General features: G+C 34.8%; 1 long non-coding RNA gene across 1 annotated transcript; it reads right to left on the bottom strand.

Moving 5' to 3' along the window:
• Positions 1-883: 883 nt before the first annotated feature.
• Positions 884-21,180, bottom strand: LOC131512475 (uncharacterized). The gene is made up of 4 exons (XR_009262144.1): positions 21,082-21,180; positions 17,980-18,064; positions 7,417-9,658; positions 884-6,773 (listed from the first exon to the last, which is right to left on the bottom strand). It is a non-coding gene; the product is annotated as an uncharacterized LOC131512475 (long non-coding RNA).
• Between the last annotated feature and the right edge of the window lie 5 nt (positions 21,181-21,185).

Raw genomic sequence — 21,185 nt, 5'->3', positions numbered from 1 at the left:
AACTCCTTTCCAAAGGCAAGGTATGATTCTGACACCAATTCTTATGGGTGGGAAAAACCATGTCAACCAGCTGGGTGTCCTAAATTCATCTCAATTCTGATATTATCTACTTAGAGATAGCCTCATTCAGATTCCACAAATTAAGGGCTCAGTCTCACAAGACTGTCCCCACTTCAAATGCCAACCCAAAATCTAGGTTGTCACTTCTGCTTCTGACCAACTGCCTCTATGTCAGAGGTTCCCATGACCCCCTTCTTGGGTTCAATTAATTAATTCCTGAGCTCACAGAACTCAGGAAACCAGTTTGCTCGCTAGATTATTGCCAGTTTATTACAAAGGATAGTAAAGGATACAAATTAACAGCCAGATGACAAGATATATAGGGCAAGGTCCAAAACAAAGGAACTTCTATCTGCTTGGAATTTGTTTGGCCCTGGCTGAGCAGCATGTCATTGCATCTGGTTCACCAACCTGGAAGCTGTCCAAACGATCCCCTTTGGGTTTTTATGGAGGCTTCATTACATAGCCATGATTAATTAAATAATTGTCATTGGTGATTTATTCAACTTCCAAGTCCTCTCCCATCCCCACAAATCAGTGGTAGGGCTAGCAACTTCCAATCCTCTAATCAGGATTTGTTCCCTTGCAAATAGCCCCCTGCCTCCATCTCTAGGGGATTTCCAAAAGTCACCTTATTAGTGTAAACTCAGCTGTGGTTGAAAGGAGCATTTATAAATATCAAGACACCCATTTAACCTTTAAGACTGAAGAACTTTAAAGAACTGAGGACAAGAGACCAAATACTATAACAAAAGATGCCCCCATTGCTGTTATCAATTAGGAAATTTGAAGCTTTTGGGAGCTGTGAGCCAGGAACCATGGACAAAGACTGAAATATATGTTTATTATAAATCATAATATCACACAGGAATATTGTCATCCACCATTGTGGGAAAATGTGAAAAAACCTCATTTATAGAGTGGTAGTATATAAATGTATACAGATATTTCTTTTCATAAGTTGTATCTTACTGAATTCTGAAATATGTACTTGTTTTTATTCAACAATGTATCCTAGAGATTTTTCTATGTTCATAATATCTACCTTTTAAAAACTATATGACTGTACAAAAATCATTTAAGTTTCTATATACAATGAACAATATGAAAAGGAAATTAATAAAACAATTCCACTTACAATAGCATCAAAAAGAATAAAGTACTAAGGAATAAACCAAGGAAGCAAACCAAACTAAAAACCAAGTAAACTAAAAACTACAAAATGTTGCTGAAAGTAATTAAAGAGTAGATAAATACATGGAAATAAATCCTGTGAGAATGGATTGGAAGGCTTCATACTGTTAAGATATCAATACTACCTAAAGCAATGTATGAACTTAATGCAATATCTATCAAAATCCCAATGGTATGGTTTGCAAAAATACAAAAATCCATCCTAAAATTCACATGGAATCTCAAGGGACCACAAATAGCTAAAAAAATCTTGAGAAAGAACAAAGTTGGAGACCCAAGACTCATACTCCTGATTTCTAAACAAACTACAATGATCACAACAGTACTGGCATAAAGACATACATGCACCAATAGAAAAGAATAGAAAGCCCAGAAACAGTCTCACATGTATATGGTCAGCTGATTTTTGACAAGGATGCCAAGACCATTGACTGGGGAAAGCAGAATATCTTCAATAAATGATGTTGGGAAAACTGGATATCCACATGCAAAAGGATGAATATGGACTCTTACCTTACCCTATAGAAAAATTAACTCAAAATGGATCAAAGATCTAAACGTGAGAGGCAAAACTATAAGAAAACATAGGGGGAAAGCTTCACAACATTGGATCTGCAATGACTTCTTAGAGATTATACCACAAACAGAGGCAACAAAAGTATAAATACATAGATTAGATAACATAAAAGTGAAAAACTTCTGTGCACCAAAGGACAGAATCAACAGTAGAATGGCAACCTATGGAATGGAGAAAATATTTGCAAATCATATCTCTGATAAGGGGTTAACATCCATAATAGATAAAGAACTCCTATAAAATAATAAATAGGTCATTTCTCCAAGAAGATATACTAATGACCAACAAGCATATGAAAATATTCTGAAAATAGTTAATCATTAGGCAAAAGCAATTCAAAACCACAAGATATTCCCCTCACACCCATCATGATGGCAACTATCAAAAAACAAACAGAAAATAACAAGTGCTGACAAAAATGTGGAGAAATTGGAATCTTTGTGCCCTGTTGGTGGGAATGTAGAATGGTGCACCCACTATAGAAAGCAGTATGATGATATCTCAAAAATTAAAAATAGAATTATCATATGATCCAGAAATTTCACACAAAAGAACTGGAAGCAGGGTAAAAGGAGATATTCGTATACACGTTTTCATAATAGCATTATTAACAATAGCCAAAAGGTAAAAACAACCCAAGTGTCCAACAGCAGATACATGGATAAACAAAAAAAAAAAACCCATATGTGGTATATACATACAATAGAATATTATTTAGCCTTGAAAAGGAAGGAGATTCTGATACATGCTATAACATGGATGAAACGTGAGGACATTATACTATATGAAATAAGCAAGTCACAAAAATACCAACACTATATGATTCTACTTACATGAGGTATCTAGAGTAGTAGATTCATACAAACAACAGAAAATGGTGGTTGTCAAGCGCTGGGGGAGGGAGGAGTGGGAGTTGTTATTTAATGGGTACAGAGTTTCAGTTTTGTAAGATGAAAACAGTCTGGAGATTGGTTTCACCACAGTGTGAACGTACTTAATGCTACCGAACTAAACACTAAACAATGATGTCAATAGTAAATTTTAAATTATGTATATTTCACCACAATTTAAAAAATATACATGATTAGGTACTATTCTAAGCTATGGATATACAAAAGATTATTTCACCAGCTTTCTATTGATGAATTAACATTTTAATTCCCAGTGATAAATATTCTGGGTTAAATGGTATGAAGTATATTAAAATGAAAGCTATTACTAACTTTCAAATTTTGTGCCACTTCACACCTCCACTAATAATAAATAATGGTATGCATTCCCCCACATTATCAATAAAGTTTGATTTATAGTTAAAGTTTTTGCCAGTCTTGTGGGAGAAAAATTAACTCATTGTGTTAATTTACACATTATGAATCCCTAGTGAAGTTGAGCATTTTTCACCATTTTAAACATTTTTACCTTCCTTTCTAGACATTATTTTTTCATGCCTTTGACCCAATTTTATGATGGAATTTGTTTTTTCTCATTATTTTTGAACAATTTTTTTTATAAAATAGGGATATGAATCCTTTAATACATATTTCAAGTCTCTCTAGTCTGATGCAATTTGTTTTAACCATTTAAGGTTTTTGTTCTTTTATTATTTCAATGTAAACGTTAAAAAATAAACTTGAATCTATTTGTAATTGCTATTGAATTTTGTGAGTTAGAGTGTAATTTCTTACACACTAATGGCAACTTGTTCTATTCCTACTGCTTGGAAATGCCAGTTTCCATCTATAGTAGTGTTTGTTTGTTTTTTCTATATTCTGTTGTAGCTCTAATTTAACCTTTTTGGCACCAAAACTGCCGCATTCCATGTTACCTATTTAAAGTATGTTAGATGGCAGTCTAGCCCATTCTCTTTCTTTTAAAAATAAAAAATTACATACTTTTAGATACTTTCTTTTCCGAATTTTGGAACCATCTTGTCAAACTCCATAAAAAAAAATCTATTAATAAATTGATTAGACACCTTGCCTGCCCCCCCCTTGAGCCAGCGGGTCTCCACTCATGTGGCATCAAGTGAGAGCACTGATACTGGCAGAGTGGACCTGGGTAGGGCGATGATGGCCAGGCTCTCACTGGGGCTTCTTCTTCTGCAGCTGCTTCTACCCACACAGATTTATTCAAATCAAAAACCTACTGTAAAACTTTCAAGTAACTCCTCCCAGAATACCTCCACTGCCCCAAATCCAGCTAATGCCATCACCCTGACGACTAGCAGTGCTCTGCAGTCAACAGCCAGTCTCTTCATCGTCTTGTTTCCTTCTACATCTCTACGGTTAAGATAAGAGACTTAGGCCAAGAAACATCTATACTTCCCCATCTTCTAAACCCAATCCAAATGGTGTCTAGACAGCCAGTGTGACAAAGAAAAAACAGGTCCTTGTTGAATCTGCTAATTCCACACTTTATTTTATTGACACAGAAAATGTTGAGGATCCCAAGTTTTACTGGTTTGAAGAACATATGAAGAGTCTATTGTCTGGATGATGAATGTCTATTAAATCTACTGGAGTTGCATGTACAAGATGAAGAGACAACATCCAAGATTAGTTAAGGTATGATTTCTTTAAAGGTGGCTTAAGAAGTATGGACAGGTAAATTCTACCTTGAAAATGAGAATAGATTTTATCTTACCTAGATATAAAGGATGGGATGTCAACAGAATCAGTTTTCATTTGGTTCTTTAAATCTTTAAGGCCATAAAACAGTTAATACAAAAAGCTTCCATAATTCTATTTATATGTACATGGAAGAATCTTCCAGGTGTTGCCGTAAATCCTCAATGTATTGTCTCAGCAGTACTGATTTAATGCCAGTGTAGTCTAGATAAAGTTTTACATTGTTGAGCTATCACTGTTTTTTGGGAACTGAACTCTTTCCCCTGAGGCTTTGGATTTGACATTGCATTTGATTTTTTGTATAGTAGTTGACATGTGCCAAGGCAATGATAGATTGGAATCTACCCCAGATTGAAGCATAATGAGCAAATTTTGCTTATATACATATCACCCATTCCTATTCAACAAGAGTGCTAGATTCATTTATCTAAACTGATTCCAAAAAGTAGGAGTATATTGACCTCAACTAATTTCAAAATTCTTTTATTTCTGCTTATGTTGAATACTTTTTGCAATTAAAAAAAATCTGTTGTGAAGGTAAAATTAACAAATCTTGAAATTAAAAAGACAAAATATGTGCAGGAGCCAAAATTATAAATCAAGTATTTGGGAAGTGAAGACTAGAAGCTTACTTACAATAAATTCAGGAAAACTTTTATACTCTTTTTGTAAATACTTTTTTTTTTTTAACTCTGAATCAGAATAATCACATTTGGAAAACTTTCTGTTCGCCAATATTTTTAGATGGTTAGAACTTCATCCTAAGCCCAAAGAAGGCTTGATTCTGGAAAGTACATCTTTTCACAACTGCCCAGATGCACAGAAAGCTTTTTAAAAATAAACACTCTAAAATATTTTGTTCACATGGTCACCCACTGAGGCTCATCAGAACAAGTGCCCTCCTTAATGCCCATCACCTATCTAACCCATCTGCCCACCCATCTCCCCACTGATGCTTAAATGTTCCAATATCTAATATGGCCACAGTAGTCTTGATGACCAAAGTCATTTTTTCCCAACTTTAGGAACCCACGCCATAACAACCATTTCCAACAGATCTCAAGCTACTGTGTATGAATGAACATTCCTTTTTGTTTCATGCCTGAATGTTGTCTACCTACTTTGGATTGTATATTGTGTTTGTATATTTATGCTTTGATTCATAGTAACTTCTCATATTATGGAATTGATTTGCATTGAACAAGAACTGCAAATTTAAAAAATGGCTGAAAGAACAAAAAAAGATATTGGTTAGGATTAAACTGAAGTTATAGAACTATTTGGAAGAGGAGATTGACATTTTTGTAATTACTCATTTATCTCAAGAACATAATATGCCTTTTTTGTTTCAATTTTTTATTTAAATTCCAGTTAGTTAACATATGGTGTAATATTAGTTTCAGGAGTAGAATTTAGTGATTCATCACTTACATGTAACACCCATTGCTCATCACAACAAGTGCCCTCCTTAATGCCCATGACCTATCTAACCCATCTGCCCACCCACCACCCCTCCAGCAACCCTCAGTTTGTTCTCTATAGTTGAGAGTCTGTTTTATGGTTTGCCTCTCTCACTTCCCCCCCATGTTCATCTATTTCTTAAATTCCACATATGAGTACAATGATCATTTATGCCCTTTACACAGCTTTATAATTTATTTCATATAGTTTTTAGACATTTCATTTAGATATATTCTTAGGCATTCTATATATTTTGAGGATCTAACATATAGGAACTTTTAAAATGTAATGTTGACCTTACATTTCTTATTTGCTTTAAAACACTTAATGGTTGCATCACAATCTTATATTCTTCCAATGTGTTGAAGTGTTTTACATAATATTATATTTTGGGGGTTTTTTTTCCAGTGGAATTTTAAAGATGAACTTTTTGGTGTTTTGCAAATATGACACTTTTGCTTTTTTGTTGTGCTACTTATTTCTTATTCATATTTTGTTTCATTTGCTAGGTACACTAGTGCAATGCTGCACAGTACCTACGTTAGAGGACATTTTTGCCTCTTATTTACTTTAATAGTAATGGTCTTGATGTCTCTTATTAAGTATTTATCATTTTTTAAAAAATATATTTATTTTTGAGAGACACAGAGTGCATATGCGAGGGAGGAGTAGTGGGGGGGAGAGAATCTGAATTGGGCTCTGTGCTGACAGCAGACAGCCTGATAAGGGGTTTGAACTCACAAACTGTGAGATCATGACCTGAGCCAAAGTCGGATGCTTAACCAACTGAGCCACACAGCTGCCCCAAGTATTTATCCATTTTGATATAGAAACTCTTTTGGTTAAGGAAATACCTTCTTTTTTTTTTTCAATATATGAAATTTATTGTCAAATTGGTTTCTATACAACACCCAGTGCTCATCCCAAAAGGTGCCCTCCTCAATGCCCATCCCCCACCCTCCTCTCCCTCCCACCCCCCCATCAACCCTCAGTTTGTTCTCAGTTTTCAACAGTCTCTTATGCTTTGGCTCTCTCCCACTCTAACCTCTTTTTTTTTTTTTCCTTCCCCTCCCCCATGGGTTTCTGTTAAGTTTCTCAGGATCCACATAAGAGTGAAACCATATGGTATCTGTCTTTCTCTGTATGGCTTATTTCACTTAGCATCACACTCTCCAGTTCCATCCACGTTGCTACAAAAGTCCATATTTCATTCTTTCTCATTGCCACATAGTATTCCATTGTGTATATAAACCACAATTTCTTTATCCATTCATCAGTTGATGGACATTTAGGCTCTTTCCACAATTTGGCTATTGTTGAGAGTGCTGCTATAAACATTGGGGTACAAGTGCCCCTATGCCTCAGTATTCCTGTATCCCTTGGGTAAATTCCTAGCAGTGCTATTGCTGGGTCATAGGGTAGGTCTATTTTTAATTTTTTGAGGAACCTCCACACTGCTTTCCAGAGTGGCTGCACCAATTTGCATTCAGGAAATACCTTCTATTCCTACCTTGACCAACATTTTATCAGAAATGACTGTCTAATTTTTTTAAATTTTATGTCATCTTTTTATATGATCATGAAAATTTTCTGGTAATGTAGTTGGTTGTCTTAATAAAAATGTATGCCTTAAAATACAGAAAAGAACAATGAATATTATAGCAAATACCTATAATGTCACCACAAAAAAGAAAAAAACCTGTTAACATATAATCACGTTTTTCCAGTTGCTTTTTCCAACTTTATGCTCAAAGTAAATCACATAAGAAATATATAACTTAGTCTGATTTATTTAAAAAATGATAGTGATTAAGCCAAAGCACTTACTTAACAATCATTCTTAACTGTTCTATCCCACCTCTTTCTTCTCTGAGGCAGTCACTAATATAGGTTTGGTATAATTTTTGTAGTTTACTTTTTATGTGTTAATAAACTATAATTTTGTGAGTTTTTAAAAAAGTATAGTTCCTATATCATAGTATATAAGCAAATAATAAACATTAGTAATATAGTTTTTTTGAATTTGTTTTCTATGAAACTATTGTAATTGGTAATATTTTCCTAACTTACACCTGATATGCTGAGGGAGTTAATTATTATAAGATCAGTAGGTGCAGAGGCAGTGATTTGATTATCAGAAAAGTGTTAGGGTTGTTACATAGCCTATGTTAAATATAGTTTATAACTTCAATTAAAGAGACTTCATTTTCAATGACAAATATTCTTCTTCTATTTTTTTTTTGTTTTTTTATTTTTGAGAGAGACAAAGACGTTGAGTGGGAAAGGGGCTGAGAGAGAGAGAGAGAGAAACACATAATCCGAAGCAGGGTCCAGGATCCAAGCTGTCAGCACAGAGCCCTATGCAGGGCTCGAACTCACAAATGGTGAGATCATGACCTGAGCTGAAATCAGACACTTAACTGACTGAGCCACCCAGGTGCCCCATCAATGACAAATATTCTAAAATAATAAAAATTTAAAAAGAAAACACTTCTTTTGTGTATATTATGTGCCATGCATTATGCTAGTGTTTTGTGTGTATTAATGCCTGACATTAATACATCTGTGTAACATTTACAAACCCTATTATAAAATAGCATTATTAGCATCACCTATTTATGATTTATGAGCTGAAGTGAAGAGTTTAAGTCACCCGTTTCTATCACATTCCTAGATAATTAGTTTCTGAGGAAAATTTCCACCATTAAACATAAGATTACTGAATCTCCACTCCATTTCCTCCAGTCATTCACCTTGGCAAACATAGTTCCTGCCCATAATAGTTCCATCTCAGAGTGGATCTCTCTTCTTTTGGAAAAAAGATGATTGCTAAAGATTGAATTTTACTTACTTATTTTTAACATATAAAAATTTCAATTATAAAGAAAAACAGAGAATAGTATAATGTATTCCCATGAGCCCATCATTAAGTCTTAGCAAATATATATCTCATTTAGTATGTTTTTGAGGTTCATCCATGTTGTAAAATGTATCAGCAATCCATTATTTTTTTTGTTGATGAATGATATTCCATCGTATAGATATAACACATTTGTATGTCCATTCAACAACAAGGAGATTTAGATTGTTATCAGATTTTGGCAATTATGAACAATGGGGCTGTGAATAGTTGTGCATATATCTCTGAATGGATGAATGTTCGCATTTCTCTTGGGTAGATTCCTAGGAGTGAAATTGCTGGGTTGTATGGTAAGATTATGTTAAACTTTCTTTTAAAGAAAATGCCAAACTGTCTTCCAAAGTAGCTGTATCATTTAATAGTTCCACCAGTAATCTCCAATTGCTATATGAGAGTTCTAATTTCTCCATATTCCTTCACATGACCATTTATATATCTTTGGTGAAATGCTTATTCAAACCTTTTAATTCTAATTAAATTAAATTCTACGATTTTTAATTGGAATGTTTTTCTTCATTTTTGAGATGTGTTTATTAGATATTCCAGATGCAAGTTCTTAACCAGATATACATTTCCTTCTGTCTGAAGAATGGCCTTTAACATTTCCTATAGTGAAAGTCTGTTGTTGATGGATTCTTTCAGCTTTTATATGTGCAAAAGCATCTTTTCTCAGAATGGTCTTCTGAACTTTCCAATGTATACGTGTTGATGTTTTGAGGCTTCTCCTCTTCTTAAGCCCTGATGATTCCCCGCTGTCTTTCTTCTGCATCTCTGCATCTTCCCATGGATGAGTGGCAAGTCACAATCAAAGCTCCAAGACTCATTTGAAAAACACAAATAATAGGTATCAGAAGAGACTAGTTATTACACCAAGATAAGGGCACAAAGCTTAGATGCAAAAATATTGCTACAGTTTTACTAAAAAGAATATTTCAAATAAACACATACATCAATAATGATATGAGTATATAAAAAGCTAAAAACACACAAAGATTACTCTTTTCCTTCTTTTTATCACCTATAAGTTTTTTTCTTCATTTAATTTATTTTTATATGTTGTGTGTTTGCATACACAGATAAGAAACGTAAAGCCTTTACCTTTACTTTTAATGCATAATTAAATCAGACAATATATATGTAATACAGAAATAACATGTTATAGCTTTTTACATGTGCACATGTGCAAGAAGGGGAGGGGCAGACAGAGGGAGAGAGAGAATCCCAAGCAGGCTCTGTACTGCCAGAACGGAGTCCCATGTGGGGCTCAAACTCACGAACCACAAGATCATGACCTGAGTAGAATCCAACAGCCTGACGCTCAACTGACTGAACCACTTAGGCACCCTCAGAATTTAACATCTTAAACTGTAACGATACTTTGCTAGACCACGTACAGTCCAATGAGATATTTTACATTCGTTTGTTCATATTAAGACTTTGAAATCCAATGAATACTTTATACTTAACAGCATATCTCAACCTAGATGCTAAATTTTCATCATAAATACTTAATATGCTTTTAGAGTTCATAAAATTTAATTTAAAAAGTAGACCAAAGGGGTGCCTGGGTAGCTCAGTCGGTTAAGCATACGACTTTGGCTCAGGTCATGATCTCAAGTTTCAGGCGTTCAAGCCTTGTGTCGGCTCTGTGCTGACAGCACAGAGCCTGGAGCCTGCTTTGGATTATGTATCTCCCTCTCTCTCTCTGCCTCTCCTCCACTCGTGCTCTGTCTCTCTGTCTCTCAAAAATAAATAAATGTTAAAAAAATTTAAAAAGTAGACCCAAGTTGTTCTAAATATACTAAAAAAGTTACCAGTAACTGGATTATCTGTTTTTAAATTTAAATTAAAATTTAATAAAATTAAAAATTCAGTAACTCAGTGGAACTAGCCACATATCATGTACTTGACAGCCATGATGGGTAGTGGCTACTGTATTGAACAAAACAGCTCTAGAGAGCTAAGGAACAAAGTTGTTTTCAATTTTGTACTGTGTCCGTACATAACTTACCCAAATAAATAAACCTTTTTCCTGTTTTAAAGCCAAATAGTAACTAGAAGTTTGTAGAGATCAAGGATGCACCCCAAAAGGATGAATGTGGAGGCAAAACAGTTATCTTAATAGTATATTCTTGTAACCTAGAACAAAATTCCCAGTAATAGCATTCCAAAAACACATTCTGAAAGTGCTGTATCACATACAACTTCATTGGAAGTAAGATTGTGCGCTCAGTAAAACTATACAGCTTAATGAAAAGAGTAATCTCAGAGTGTTGATGAAGATATCAACTACCTAAGTTTGAATAGAATAATTTTATGAGTAGAAAAATCAATATAAATTAATATTTTACATATTTGATTTCAAATACATATATATGAATCTCAAAAATAAATTAGATACTGTAAGTATAGAATATATACATATAAATATGTGATTATATTAAATATATTTCATATAGGTTATTTACATCTATGTTCCTAATTAGCATAGTCTGTAGCTTTGTTTATAGAATTTATTCTTGAGGCGCCTGGGCGGCTCAGTTGGTTGAGCATCCAACTTCAGCTCATGTCATGATCTCACAGCTCATGAGTTCTAGCCCTGCGTCAGGCTCTGTGCTTTGACAGTGCAGAGCCTGGAGCCTGTTTCTGATTCTGTGTCTCCCTCTCCCTCTGCCCCTGTCCCACTTGTGTGCTGTTCTCTGCCTCTCTCAAAAATAAATAAACATTAATTTTTAAAAACTTATGGTGTTTATTCTTGCCTGGGTTTAGTACTGGTGTTATGGACTTCAATTATAAGAAGTGAAGTTCAAGTAAAGACCATTCCTTCTTTTATTGAAATGGGCATATAACAGCATTGCCTTGAATTCCATATAGCACAGAATTGTCTTGAATTCCATAATATATCTTATGTTTTTGTGTAGTTTTTAGTTTATTCAGGTTCTGCAGTTACTGTTTTTAGTAAATTATGGTAATTGTATTTTCTTAGAAATTTTCCTTTCTCTCAATTGCCATTTTAAAAAAAATACTCTATAACTTTTTGATTGCCAGCATGAATTTAGTAATGTCTTATTTCTTATGAACTTTTTCCCAGGGCAATGATTAGAGCTTCAGAAATCCTGGAAAAGAAAAACCCTATTTACCAGACAAGATGGATCAAGTTCCAAAATAAATAAGCAAAGAGAGAAAACCCACTTTGAAGAGTGTGTTATATTTAGGTGCAGGGAGATGCACCTTCTTCCTAGTTTTTAAAGGAAACAAAAGTGTGAAAAAGAAGAGGGAAACCATTGTCCACTATCCTGAGGTTAGGCAGGGTAGACAGAGTACCAGAGAAGGGGGTTTTCTGTTTTCAGTTCAGGGCAAACCGAAACTCAAAGGAGTCATGTCCCAGAGTGAACAAACTGGATAGGGAGAAAGTTAAGAGGTAACTTTTCCCAGAGGAAAAAACTAAATCTCAGAAAACAGAGGACAAAGCACTGTTACACAGGGTTCAGCCACCCAGAGTGAAGATCTGGGACCTTTATCTCCTAAAGTCCAAGCCGTGTTGAAGGAAGTCATGGAAAATTCACAGTTGTGGTTTCTTGGGAGTTTTTAGGAAAGGAGGTGGTGTAATGGAAGAAGTACCAAAAACACACCTCATTTGCCCACACAGCATGAAGAGTTGGAGACTCTGTTTATCCACACCATGTTTCCAGATTAAAATCCCCAGGAGGAATCACCTTCGAAACTCAACTTACCCAAGTCAATAGTAAAGGTCTATCTGATTCCCTGAAGTGTGCTTGGCACCTTCATCCAAACCACAATCTGGAAATTTCTGTCATAACATAATAATAATATTTCAATATTGAATACATACTGTGCACTAGTACTGAACTGGGCACATCGCATATGTTGGCCTTGCTATCATCCAGTTTAAAAGATGAGGAAAACTGAGGTTCAGGGGCAAAGTGTTTGGATCACAGATACAAGAATAAGCAGTATAACTGGAATTAGAACTTCAGAGTTCTCGTACTGTAGAGCTCAAATAGAGGAAGGACTCTTATTCAGATTCCTGACTTAGGGTCTTCCCAAGTAAATCCCTGCAATCTGTTTAATTCATAATGCTACCAAGAGACAAAGAGCTCCCCTCAACCTCTGAATCTGCTAAGGCCCCAAAGTTTTTCTTACACTATTCCTTACTATAATCCTCACCTCCCTGGTAGGACTAGCTTCTCTTCTTTAGAGTTCAGGAAACTTTCTTGGACTAGTTTCTCTTCTCTAGAGTTCAGGAAACCTTCTCTAAAGTCCCAGAACAACCTCTGAAACAACCCCCTTTTTTTTCTTCTTCCTTCTCTGGGGTCCCAGTCCTGATTCCTTGCTGTCCCTGCACTCATGCCCATCTCTGCTCTCTCAGAATTCAGTGTCATGAGGACTTGGAGAGGACATGAGGGTTATAATCTGGCTTTTTCCACTCCAGACAAGCCCCCAAATCCTCCATTCACTGACCATAATCCTCCCACTTCTCCCACTCTTGTATCTGGTTCAGGAACCAACAATTCAAATTGAGGAAGCAGCAGCAGCAACTACTAAAGCAACCAAACCAGACCCTTCCATCCAAGAATGTGCGCATCTCAACCACAAAGTCAATCAGTCTTCATTATTTTTCTTCCTGCAGTTTCAGATTTCTGTAGCTCCTTTTCACATCAGCCCTTAGGCCCTTTCAACTGGGCATGGGACTCTCACCACTGAGATATCCAAATGTAAAATCCTTAGTTGGAGAAGCTAGTGGCCTCAGTGTCTTGCTTTGTACTCTGATACCTATGACATAGCCTAAATCATGAAAGTGTACAGTTTTCCTGATGAGGGTGAGACATCCTGCCATTCTTTTCATTGTCTATAGAAGTATCCCTCACCAACAAGATCCCAGCTAGAAGAAAAGAGTTCCTCTCTCCACATCTGTGCTGGTCCAGCTGTAGGTCTATCTCCTGGACAAATCAGGTCGAGTATGACAAGCTGGGGCTTTGCAGTCTAAGAGATTGCCTGGAATTCTAGAATAACTCCAATGTGGTGGAGTTTGGATTTCTCTGATCAAAGTACAAATAAATACCAGATCATATAGAAAAATGTTCTTGTCTCTTATACATGCCTCTTTTCTTTCCTTTGTATGCTTCTAAACCCAAATGTATGGGTCAGTGTCACTTTGATTCCCACAGAAGTGTAAAAACTAGAGATGCTTTAACAAGTATAGCTCAGTACTACACATCAGCCCCACAACTCTCCCAGGAGATAGGCCTTCCTAATTCCTTAGATGGCCAAAGAGACTCCAAAATTCCCTCTTCTCAAAACTATCTTAAACTTTTAATTAATTTTTAATTTTGTTTTTATTTTTTATTTTATTTTTTTTAGGATTTTAAAAGTTTTTATTTAAATTCCAGTTAGTCAACAATGCAATATTTGTTTCAGGTGTACAATATAGTAATTCAACAAAATATACAACACGTTGTGCTCATCAAAACAAGTGCACTCCTCAATCCCTATCACCTATTTAACCCATCCTCCTACCCACCTCCCCTCTGATAACCATCAGTTTGTTCTCTGTAGTTAGAAGTCTGTTTCTTGGTTTGCCTCTCTCTTTTTTATCCCTTTGCTTGTTTGTTTTGTTTCTTAAATTCTACATATGAGTGAAATCATGTGGTACCTATCTTTCTCTGACTGACTTATTTTGCTCTAGTTCTATCCACATCGATGAAAATGGCAAGATTTCATTCTTTTTGATGGCTGAGGAATATTCCATTATATAATAAACAAACAAAGAAACAAACAAACACCATATCTTCTTTTTCCATTCATCAGTCAATGAACACTTGGGCCATGTCCATAATTTGGCTATTATATATAATGCTGCCATAAACACTGGGGTGCATGTATCCCTTTGAATTAGTATTTGTATTCTTTTAGTAAATACTTAATAGTGCAATTGCTGAATTGTAGGGCAGTTCTATTTTTAACTTTTTGAGGAAGCTCCATACTGTTTTCCAGAGTGACTGTACCAGTTTGCATTCCCACCAACAGTGCAAGAGAGTTCCCCTTTCTCCGCATCCTTGCCAACACTTGTTGTTTCTTGTGTTGTTGATTTTAGCCATTCTATCAGGTGTGAGGTGAAATATCATTGTAGTTTTGATTTGTATTTGCCTGATGATCCATAATGTTGAGCATCTTTTCATGTGCCTGTTGGCCCTCTAGATGTCTTCTTTGGAGAAATGTCTGTTCAGGTCTTCTGCCCATTTTTAAATCGAATTATTGGGGGGGGGGGGTGGTGTTGAGTTTTATAAGTTCCTTATATATTTTGAGTATTAATACTTTATCTAATCGTTAGCAAATATCTTCTCCCATTCAATGGGTTGACTTTTAGTTTTGTTGATTGTTTCCTTTTTTTTTTTTTTTTTTTTTTGCTGTGCAGAAGCTTTTTATTTTGATGAAGTCCCAATAGTTTATTTTCGCTTTTGTTTCCCTTGCATTGGGAGATATATCTAGAAAGAAGTTGCAATGCCAGTGTCAAAGAGATTACTACCTGTGTTCTCCACCAAAAAATTGCTAGAACTGATACACAAATTCATTAAAGTTGCAGGATACAATATCAATGTACAGAAATCTGTTGTATTTCTATACACCAATAATGAAGCAGCAGAAAAATTAAGAAAACAATCCCATTTCCAATTGTACCAAAAATAATAAAATACCTAGTAATAAGCCTAACCAAAGAGGTGAAAGACCCATGTTCTGAAAACATTGGTGAAAGAAGTTGAATATGACACCAAGAAATGGAAAGACATTCCATACTTGTGGATTGGAAGAACAACTATTGTTAAAATGTCTATACTACCCAAAGCAATCTACACATTTAGTGCAATCCCTATCATATCACCAACTGCATTTTTCACAGAGCTGGAACAAACAATTTTAAAATTAGTATGGAACCACAGAAGACCCCAAATAACCAAAGCAAACTTGAAAAAGAAAAGCAAGCTGGAGCATCACAATTCCAGACTTCAATATTACAAAGCTGTAATGATCAAGACAGTATAGTACTGACACAAAAATAGATACATAGAATAGAAAACCCAGAAATGAACCACAACTATATGATCAACTAATCTTAATCAAAGCAGGAAAGAATATCCAATGGGAAAAAGAGTCTCTTCAAGTGGTTCTGGAAACCTGGACAGCAACACACAGAAGAATGAAACTGGACCACTTTCTTACATCATACACAAAAATATATTCAAATGGATTAAAGACCTAAATGTGAGCCATGAAACCATAAAAATCCTAGAGGAGTATACTTCAAGTTTTTATTTTAATTCCAGTTAGTTAACATATAGTGTCATATTAGTTTCAGGTGTACAATATAGCAATTTAACAGCTCCATACATCATCCTGTGTTCATCACAAGCGCCTTAATCCTCATCACCTATTTAATCCACCCCCACACCTACCTCCCTTCTGGTAATCATCACTTTGTTCTATATAATTAAGAATCTGTTCCTTGCTTTGACTCTCTCTCTCTCTTCCCTTTGCCTGTCTGTTTTGTTTCTTAAATTCCACATATGAGTGAAGTTATATGGTATTTGTTTTTCTCTGACTTATTTCACCTAGCATAATACTCTCTAGCTCCATACACGTTGTTTCAAATGTCAAGACTTTATTCTTTTTTATGGCTGAGTAATATTCCTACCTTAGGCTTTTTTTTTTTTTTAAGGGTCAGCAGCAGGACTGGGTTGGTCATTAACCTTTAATGGGAGCAGTATATAAACTTATATTTTATTACCAGTATTTAGGGCCTAGGGTTTTCTAATAGATATATTCAGTCAAAATTTAAGGGGAAATCACAATCACCATTAGTTTTAATATATGAATCCATAAGTACTAAGAAACGTATGAACTGGCATAGAAAGAAATACAACAGATTTTGAAGATGAGATGATTATCTAGGAAAATTGACAAAATCAACTGTCAGGCTTTTAGAATTACTGTTCAGCAAGTTTTCCAGTACGTGATCAACCTACAAAATTAATAGCATGTCCCCAAAACCAATAATAAAATAAAACATAATAAAATAAATACCTCTCAATGAAAAATATGTAAGGATCTAGGAATCGAATAAAGGCTATAGAAGATGTTGTGGATAAAAGGCTTTTGAGGCCATAAAATAATACATTTGAGAGGATTTAAGTCATAAATTCTGTTCTCCAAACTCATGGGAATGAAAATAAAAATCAATAGTAAAAGAAAATTCAGAAAATTCTCAAAATTCCCAAATACATGAATATTAAAAAGTACATTCCCAAATAACCAATAAAGACAAAATCACAAGGAAAATTAGGAAATACCCAGAGACAAATGAAAACAAAAACACAACATGCCAAAACATATGAGAGGAAGTTAAATCAGTACTTAGAAGGAAATTTATAGCTACAAAATCCTATGTTTAAAAAATGGTGTCTCAAATTAATAACCTTTTTTTAAATAGGAAGGAAGCTTGAATAAATATATTAATATCTGTCAAGTTATACTTTAAGGCAAAACACTTGGTTAAAAGTAAAAATATATTAGACAAGGACAAAAGGAACAATTAACCTGAAAAATATAATAATTCTGCATTTGTATCTATTTAACAACGTATTCCCAAGACATATAAAGAAAAGTTAACGCAATTCTGGGGGAAACTTAAACACATAATCGTAATGGAACATTTTAATAGAATACTCAACAATTGCCGAGTCAAATAGATTAAAATTCAGTATGCATAGAGAAGGTTTTTAACCACACAGTGAATAAACTTGACTTAAAAGAAGTAGATTTCTTCATCCAAATGATAGAGAATACACATTATTTTCAAGCACATAATGATCATGTACTAGACCACAAAGTGTATCTTAAACTTAAATGAACCAATAACATATAAGCAGCATTTTTTTTAAGTCATAAGGCAATTTGACTAGAAGAAACTTCAACTTCTCTCTCCATTTAGAAATAAAGAGTACATTTCTAAGTAATTAATAAATCATGGAAGAAATTATGTTAATAACCTGGTAAATAATAATAATAATAATAATAATAATAATAAACAACTAGGTCAATATTTACTGGGGAAACTAACAGACACTAGTAGTAGCAGGTTTGCAGGTCTTTGTTACCCATCACATCCTGGATCACTGCAGAGGGATCTTGCAGAGCAAGACTGCAGACCTAGGAGAGAAACATTGGCCCTTAGGCTGTGACATTTTTTGCCTTTTCTTTTTTACTTTTGATTTTTTTAATAGTCTTTATTTTTTAGAGCAGTTTTAGGTTCATAGCAAAATCAAGCAGAAGGTACAGAGATTTACCATATACTTCCTGCTCCCTCATATATATAGCCTCCCCCATTATCGGGAAGGGTAGGTATATTTGTTACAATTGATGAACCTACATTGACATACCATCACCTAAAGTCATAGTTTACATTAAGGTTTACTCTGGGTGGTGTACATTACATGGATTTTGACAAATGTATAATGACATGTATACATCATTATAGTATCTTATAGGATAATTTCACTGTCCTAAAAATTCTCTGTGTTCTATTTATCCCTCTCTCTCCCCTAACCTCTAGCAACCACTGATCCCTTTACTGTCTCCATAGATTTACCCTCAAACCAATAAGTTTATACCTTCATAAGCTAGAAAAAGAAAAGCAAACTAAGTCCAAGGTAAGCAGAAGGAAGAATATAAAGACTAGAGCAGAAATAAATCAAATAAAGAAAAGAAAAACAATACAGCAAGTCAATAAAATCAAAAGCTAGCTCTTTCTCAGTCCGACTTACTTCATTTAGCATAATACCCTTTAGACCCATCCATGTTGGCACAAAAGACAAATACCATATATTTCACTTATCAGTGGAATCTAAAAACAAAACAAATAAATAAACCAAAAGCAAATAGGACATATAAATATAGAGAATAAATTGATGGCTGCCAGAGGGAAGGAAGCTTAAGAGACAGGCAAAATGGGAGAAGGGAAGGGAAACACAGGATTCCAGTTATGGAATAACTAAATGACAGGAATAAAAGGGACAGCATGGGGAATATAGTCACTAGTACTGTAATAGCAATGTACAGTGACAAATTGTAGCTTCACTTGAGCATAGAGATGTAACATACAGAGATGTTGAATCACTATGTTTTATATCTAAAATTAATGTGATATTGTTTGTCAAGTATCCTCAAAAATTTTTTTTAAATAATTGAAAGGGAAAAAAAGCTAGTTCTTTGAAAAGATAAAAAAATGATAAATCTTTAGATAGATTGACCAAAACCAAAAGAAAATAAATTAAAAAAGAAGACTCAAATTACTAGAATCATAAGTGAAAGATTATACTACCAACCTTACAAAAATAAAAAGCATTGTAAAGGAATACTACACAAATTATAAAATTATGCAATTATTCATAACAAATTAGATAATTTAGATGAAATGGAAAATTTCCTAGGAAGACACAAAATACAAAACTTGACTGAACAAGAAATAGAAATGTGAATAGAGCTTTAACAAATAAAGAGATTGAGTTAATAATCAAAAATTTCCCACAAAGAAAAGTCCAGGCCTAGATGGCTTCACTACTAAATTCTGCCAAACATTTAAAGAATTAACAACAATCTTTCACAAACTCTCCCCCAAAAAACAAGAAGAGAACACTTTCTAACTCATTCTATAAGACCACATTACTCTGATACCAGAACGGAACAAAGACATCATGAAAAAATTACAAAGTAATATCCCTTATGAATATAGATGCAAAAATCCTCCACAAAATACTAGAATACCAAATCCAGCAACATATAAAAAGGATTATATACCAGACCAAATAGGGTTCATCTAGGAATGCAAAGTTGGTTCAACATAAAAAAAAATCTGTGTACTATACCATATTAGTAGAATAAAGACAAAGTCACATGATCATTTTAATAGACACAGAAAAGCATGTGACAAAATTCCTTACACTTTCATGAAAAAGACACTCAACAAATTGGGATAAACTTTCCAACTTCTTCGACTTGATAAAGGTCATCTACAAAATGCCCACAGGTAACATCATAATGGCAAAAGACTGACTGCTTCTCCCCTAAGATCAAAAACAAGAGGGGTACCTGGATGATTCAGTTAGTTAGCCATCTGACTTCGACTCTGGTCATGATCTTACGGTTGGTGGGTTCGAGCCCCACGTCAGGGTCTGGGCTGACAGTTCAGAGCCTGGACTGTCTCTCTGACCCTTCCCTACTCTCTCTCTCTCTCTCTCTCTCTCTCTCTCTTTCTTTCTCAAAAATAAATAAACATTAAAAAAAGAAAACAGGAAACAAATTTGGGATGGCCACATTCATCACTCTTATTTAGCACAGTGCTTAAAGTTTTAGGCAGCGCAGTCAAGCAAGAAAAGGAAATAAAAGGCATCTGAATTAGAAAGGAAGAAGTAAAAATATCTCTGTTCACAGATGGCATGATCTTGTATATAGAAAATCCTAAGGAATCCATAAGAAAACTATTAGAACTAATCAACAAGTTAAGCAAAGTTTCAGGATACAAGATCAATATGTAAAATTTTTATAATTTTCAACTGCTCGTTGTTCACCCCTAAATAAGTTTACCTATGTGGACATATGTGCATGGAAAAATCCAGGGAAAGGCGAATTCTGTATCTGTCTTCGGTCCATATATTCAAATAACAGCATTGGTGAACACTTGGTATGTTCTGGGCATCATTTGTGTGCTCTACCTATATTAATGCATTAATGTGTAAGCTTACTAACACATAGTCACACCAAGTATTTTCATCCCCATTTCACAATTGAGAAAACAGAGGGAGAGAGTGGTTAAGTAATTCGGCCACATACATAAATTAGTGAAGCCAGGATTATATATTTGCTTTCCTTAAAATATCGCTAAAAGGGTTTCTTTGAAGAGGAAGTAAAGAAGAGCCCCAGACTCAGAGTGAGAAGAACTGAGTCTTTCCACCAGCCAGCTGTGTGACCTTGGATGGACAATTTACTTTTCTAAACCTCTGTCTCTTTGTGTAAAAAGAGGAAGTTGGACAAAGTAAAAGCAAAGCACCCACCACCGCAGATTCTCTCACACTGGACTTAATTAACACTGTGCCTGATTTCTGATTTACAAACCCTCCCTTTCCCGGCCGTGGGGGAAAGAAGAGGGCCAGGAGAGGACAGCCACTTACTTGTCATGACAAGAAATAGGAGAAACAGAAACAGGACCGCATGTCACTTGCACAAGTTGCTGCTTCAGCCAGTGATGGGTTTAGGTGAAAAGCATGGTTATAAT

Source organism: Neofelis nebulosa, chromosome 5, assembly GCF_028018385.1.
Source record: "Neofelis nebulosa isolate mNeoNeb1 chromosome 5, mNeoNeb1.pri, whole genome shotgun sequence".
NCBI classification, from domain to species: domain Eukaryota; kingdom Metazoa; phylum Chordata; class Mammalia; order Carnivora; family Felidae; genus Neofelis; species Neofelis nebulosa.
The sequence above is the reverse complement of the archived record's forward strand: the minus strand, read 5'-3'. Positions and strand labels throughout refer to the sequence as shown.